Source organism: Vidua macroura, chromosome 10, assembly GCF_024509145.1.
Source record: "Vidua macroura isolate BioBank_ID:100142 chromosome 10, ASM2450914v1, whole genome shotgun sequence".
Lineage (NCBI taxonomy): Eukaryota > Metazoa > Chordata > Aves > Passeriformes > Viduidae > Vidua > Vidua macroura.
In genome coordinates, this window is record NC_071580.1 from 23,052,197 (window position 1) to 23,058,485 (window position 6,289).

The following is a 6,289-nucleotide window of genomic DNA, read 5'->3' on the forward strand; positions in this document are numbered from 1 at the left end:
ATGGCTAGCTGCTACCAGTGGAGGCTGCTTTCTTGCTTTCCAAAAAAACCTGACCATGCTTTGGATGTGTATCACGGGAAGAAAGCTACTGGTAGCATTTAATTGCTGCAACATACCATAATGCCCCTCTTTTCTCATCTGTGCAGCAGTTGTGCTTAAAAAGTGTTCATAGCAAAGAAGAAAATACATGAGAGACCCTTTGTGCAGCCTGTTACTTCCCTGATATTTTGGGAAAAGTATATCTGCTTCTTTACTTGGGAGAACTATAAATTGGCCATCTGCTGAAAGACCAGGGGCCACAGTTGCTCACTTGTATTAATGGAAACAGAAATCAGTTCCCTGTGGGCAGCTGTGACCTGCAGCAGGGGCTGAGCAGTCCCTGGGAGCCCTGGAGAGGTGTGGTGGCTCTCCCTGGAGAGGAGGTGCATGGGTGCAGTGCTGCCAGGCTTCTCCCTGGGGCTGGAGCTGTGTCACTCCTGCCATCACCCTGCGTGGGGGAGATGCAGATCTGGCTTTTCTCCAGAGTTCAGAAGAAATACCATCCTCTCCAGAAGAGTTTATGGGTTCTTTGCACCTTTATGGAGCACTGGTCAACGCTGTCCATGCCACTATGAAGGCAAAACCTTTTGTTCTGGGAGATGTGTAACAATTTTCCAAACACAAGGGGCCCATCAAATTCCTTGGCATAATGTTGAAGGATCCCAATCCTTTCCCACAGCATCTTGCTCTGGTTTGTGTTTAGTTTTCCCATAATGTTGTCTGCCTTTCCATGTAAATACAAAAAGAAAGGGGGTGGGAAAAGATTGGGATTTTCCAGATGGGTTATTAGAGGAGGGCTTAAAATTCTGTAGAAGTGCTATTCTCGTGAAGGCCCGAGGGAAGGTGCAGCAGGAGGTCACAGAGCAGCCCTGGGTGACACCAGGCTCTGTGACCTGCCTGTGGGTGAGCTCTGCTGCTCCAGGAGGTCACAGTGCAGCCCTGGGTGACACCAGGCTCTGTGACCTGGCTGTGGGTGAGCTCTGCTGCTGCTCCAGGACAGGGGGTGCTCACCCCACCCTGGCTTTGGGTCCCCCTGATACTCCATTTATTGACATGCTGGCCTTTATTTGGTGCAGTGTTTTTAGGTTTCATCAGATGAACTTCAGCATTACAGCATGTGGGGCTTTGGGATTGCTCTGTTTTTTTCTGAAGACCAATTTGTGTAAGAAGCTTTGAGATGTTGCTGCACAGACACGGCATATTAGAATTGGATGAGGAGCTTTTTCTCACTTTCCAGGCATTTTGTAGCCTTTTTTATCCATATAATTCAGCCCCAGGCACAGCATGAGAGCAGTTTTCACCTGTAGACTTGCTAGCTTTGCTTCTCCAGCTTTCAATCCTTGCTTTTTCCTGTGGCCTGCTGCTCTGTTTGGCAGCTCTGGCTCAGCAGTCTAAGGGCAGTTCCAGTGGCCTGGGCAGCACAAAGGTGTGTGAATGCCTCTCTGAGTGTGTTTTCCTGCTGCTGCCAGCCCATACCCCCAGCTGTGAAATGCAGGTTGTGCCCCAGCTTTGGATGAGAACAGAGCGACAGGAAGAGCAATTTTTTTTTTTTCCACAGTGTTGAAAATAATGGATGTAATTCTGATAATGCTTCTTTTTCAAAAAAAAAAAAAAAAAAAAAGTAATTAAGGGCTTACAGGGTTTATTTCAGTTTTTGGCCTGCTATAAGGATGGAGTAGAGAAGGAGAACGTAGATGGAATGTTAAAAGAGGGAGAACAAAGCTTTCAGCAGACTTTTCCAACTGTCTTTATATTTCCAATACATCCAATAAGCCTCTTTTTTAGAAGTTATTTTTTTCTGAAGCCTAGAAAGAAGCACATCCCCCATCCTTTCCCCTGAGATGATCTCCCAGTGGAACTACTGTCTGAAAGCACTGACCTCCCATTAACAGCCAGCAGGGAAATGCAGAGCAGAGCTATAGGCAAACTCAATTCCCTTTGCTTTTTTTCCAGGAGGCAATACTTAGCTGGCAGTGGCAGGAAGACATCTGCTATATTGTGCTCTCTTCATTTTGCCATCCAGGGTAGGATTTATCCCAAGTAGGATTTACCCTGGGTAACTTCAACAATCTCAACTTAGGTTTTTAGCTTTGATTTCCAGTGAGAGAAGGAACACCTTCAAAATCTGATTTATCCTCTCTTAAAACAGACAAGCAGATGTCTGGTGAGTTGAGATCACCCTTAGAACAAAACTTGTTTTTCCCCACTGACCATAGAGGAAGCAGTGGAAGGAAGAGCTTTGGCTGTCTTCCAGGAATTTCCATCTTCTCTAATTTCAGACACTTGTCTCACATCTAATAACTCTTCCAGGTTGTTGTCAGTGCATCAAACAACACAGGTGATATTCATTTGTGCCTCTGGTAACAGGATGTGAGCAAGAAGAAATGCCTTTCCCTCATCTTTGGATGAGGTTTCTCCCTGGCTTTGCACTGCAGCAAATGCTCTGCTGCTTCCATCATGTTTCTCCTCCACCCAAATCTCAACACATGAATTTTTGAGTTAACAGATCTTTCTCAACTTCAGTTTCAGATAAATAAGAAAGAAACAGAATTTCAAAACACAAACCAAAGGATTCAGACAAGCTTTTTCTCCCCCCTATTCTCCTACATACATTGCAAAACTTCTCCAGCTATAGAAAAGTTAGGGACAAAAGAGAAATGAAATTCTGCCTTCTGCCACTAACTTATTGAAGCTGGCAAAGCTTTGAAAATGGAAAAGCTGAGACAGAAGGAGGAGAATGGGAAGGAGAATAGGAAGAAAACACAGTTCCTACAGAATTTTTATTGCACTAAGATAAAGAAGAAGAAAATGCAGGAGGAAAAATGTCAAAACTCAAATTCTTCCTTTTTCAAAAGCAAGTGAAAGTGTCTTTTACTTTTATTTTTCTGAAGCAAGTGCTTTTGCAAAAAAAGTTTGTATTAGGAGAAAGGAAAATCAATAAAATAATTTTCTCTTTTTTTGCCTAGTTGTGACTGCTGTCACATTAACAACCTACAATGGCAGTAATATTTGTATGCTGCTGCAGATGAGATATCTCTATTTTTAATGATTTTGGGCCCTTCCTCTACTGCATCTCAAGTCCTGTTACTGAGTATGCTATGTTTAGAATGCTATGACTTAGCAAAACAAAGAAAAAATCCATCCTTTCATGAGGCCTAGTGGGGAATGGGGAATGTTGCCCTACTCAGTACTTTTTTTTTTTTTTTTTTTTTCTTTACTTTTTTTTTTTCTTTTTTTGAGTTTTTCTGTGTGTTGGATGCCATGACAGACACCATCCTAGTCTGGAGTGAACTGACAGCATCAACACTTGGACAAAAGGAATATCTTCTTTCTGGTTTTTGTGTAAAAGTGTTGGACTTTTGCTTTTTTAAATGCAGGTTTGGAATTTGTGTCTTGCAGAGTCTGGAGGATCCCATCTCTTACCACCATCTCCTTTTGCTCTGTCCAGCTCTCTGTGCCCTCTGCTCCACTGCCTTCAGGAAAGAAAAAATTCTTTCTGTGCAAGGACACCTTTCAAAAATCACACACTTAATTTGCTTTTTATTACAGGATTTCTAAAATTAAGTATAAGGCTGATGGTTTTTTTTTTTTCAGGATAATGAGTCTCTAACTTAACATACCAATTTTAATGAGCTAACCTGAAAAAGCTGAAGTCTTTACATACAGTAATGACTATATATCTATGACTATATATGTATCTAGAGATATGTATCTGTTTAAATTCAGGGGTTTTAATACAAATTTGAGTGAATTTTTGAAGAAGTCTGGCCAATGTGAACAAGGTTCAGCTCTAATAAAAGAAGACTCCAAGTTAGGTGTGCGGTGCATCCACTGTGTGAATCACCCTGGCAAACAGGGCAACTGCTAATCAACTGTATCACTGTCATTTTGTGTCCTCTGAATCTTTCATTACTTCCCATTTCTCCATGGTCAGAATAAAAATGTATTCCTTTAAAAAGCCAGGAGACTAATTGGCATGTTCTTTCAGAATGGCAGGTAGAGTGTACTAGTCTGTCCACTCTGTTGTGGATTGAAGATTGCTGTTCAATTGTTTTTCTCTTAGAGAGGACCAAAATATCAGCAATGACAATTCTGATCCTTTTTGGATGAGTTCAGTTTAGAAAGTGACTCATCATTGAAACAGAAGGAGCTTCCTCAGTTCAGAGTCCCTAAACAGTGTCACAGGAAATACAGCCCTGGAAAGCTTTGAAATGTTGAAAATTCTTCCAGAAGGAGTTGGTTTGTTTGCTTTCTGGAAGCAGGAGAGAGCAGTATGAGCTTTGCACCTGAGAAGCTGCATCTTCTGATGATTAGATTGTGGCAAAACAGGAACTCTGCTATGGGAAATAATTGTGTCTCCAGACCAGGTGCTCTTATGCCTTTACCACTCCTTGCAAACATTTGCACAAAATGAAGCCTGAAACCTTTACCAAGTGTGGTGAGAATAAGCACACTCAGATGAATTTCTATTTTCTTTGAACAGTACAACCAACTGCTCTGATTCTCTTTGACACCTACTTGTGCTCATATTGATTTGATTTTATAAACCTTCTCTGTAATTCTTTCTGTGTGTAGAGCAAGTAATTGTATGCACATTTTAATCCTTCAATTGATGCTTTGTGTGCCTGAGAAAGATCTTGGAAAGTTTTCTGAGTGTGTACCTAAGGCATTAAAGAAGTGTACTTTCCACAGGGCATAACTCAAACACTTCTAGGCCTGGGGAGCTTAGACCTGAACTATTTTTCCACTTCATTTTATTGAGTAAGGTTCTGTGCCGTTCTGTCTTTCGGGACTATATTCATGTTTCTAGCAGACAGAATATTGTAGGTGTTATTTGTATCAGATTGTACTCAGTGGTCAACTCCTAGGAGGTTATTCTGAAGCAATGTTATCCCTCACACAAAAACCACAGTAGCTGCCTGACTTTAGCTTGTTCTCAGGATTAAAAGAGGCTGCCCATGTTAGGGGCTGGTGTGAGAGACAACTGATATTGTTTGGCATTGTGCTTTCTGGCAGTTTATAAATATCTAGCAAGAAAATCATGACATTATGCTTCTGTCTCCAGGAGGAAGGATTAATTCAGTCAGAAAACCCCTCTATATGTTCAAACTCAATCCTAAAACGATCCTGTTTTATGAGCAAATTTAAGCTTTTGTACAGTGAGGTAGATTATTTGTCAAAGCTAGTGAATGGCATGACAGAGATCTCACTTATTTCTCTGCAAAATTGCAAGTTTTTTAAATGATGTTGAGGGAGACTGCTTATTTGACTCATAAAACAGGGGCAGACTTGGTTTTTGTCCTTGCCTGCTAGTTCCAAGGCAAGGTTTTCAGATTATTGTTTGGGCTGTTCCTGTACCTACCACCATGTCAGTGAGAAGTTTATTTAATATGTTAATATTAATTATGTCTTATTTTATTTTGTTTTTTTTTAGTTTTATTTTATATTATTTTATTTTGTTTTATTTTATTTTATGTTTAATAATTTATTATGTTAATATGGTCAATGTTAAATGCTGTTGAAAAGAAATTACAAAATATTACAGAAAGGAGAGAATCTCCTGTACTTCAAAACACTTGAAGTTTAATAAAATGTGCCCCTGTTTTGGGATGTGTGCTGAAAAGGCTGTTTTATACTACCACAGTAATAAACCCACAATTTGCAGTAATAGAGCTTGTAAAGAAGCATCTTTCTCCATGGACACATTTCGTAAATCTTAATAACAGTTTCCTCTGAAGGATTGCTGAAGATACTTATGTGAGAAATGGCATCAGAAATGGGTGCTGTCATGTCCAGATGTATTTGAATTATTTCCAGACAATCTTGGCCATCTTAAAGCGAAAATAAAAATAAAGATTGTCCGTGTTTTAATCTCTCTTCTTTCTTGCATTTAACTTTTAAAAAAATGAGTTATGTACTTAGGCAAATGTCCTTTTCACTCCTTGTAAGCCCCTGGATGGATTTTTCACCTGGTGCTTCCTGGCTCTGGTATTGAGCTGGCAGCCTGACCACAGGACTGAGAGCCAGCAGCCAGAGATGTTCAGGTGATCAGTGATGAAATGAAAAGTCCTGCTAGGGTAGCTGGAAGTGCAGCTTCTCCAGGAAAAAGGGGAATGGTGATCTCTGTCGCTTTTCCTCCCCTTTCCTGCTTCCCATTCCCCCTCACAATCAAGTTGTGCAGCAACCTAATTTTATATCAGGTCTTGCATTTTGCTCCCTGCCATTATTTAGGATCTAGCTGCAGCTGCAT

General features: G+C 40.6%; 1 long non-coding RNA gene across 4 annotated transcripts; it reads left to right on the forward strand.

Moving 5' to 3' along the window:
* Positions 1–997: 997 nt before the first annotated feature.
* On the forward strand, positions 998–3,186 carry LOC128812139 (uncharacterized). 4 transcript variants are annotated; one of them, XR_008438610.1, is made up of 3 exons: positions 998–1,465; positions 1,993–2,203; positions 2,350–3,186. It is a non-coding gene; the product is annotated as an uncharacterized LOC128812139 (long non-coding RNA). The 4 variants fall into 4 exon arrangements; XR_008438612.1 differs by having other exon boundaries at positions 1,993–2,095; positions 2,189–3,186; XR_008438611.1 differs by having other exon boundaries at positions 1,993–2,063; positions 2,189–3,186.
* The last annotated feature ends 3,103 nt before the right edge of the window (positions 3,187–6,289 follow it).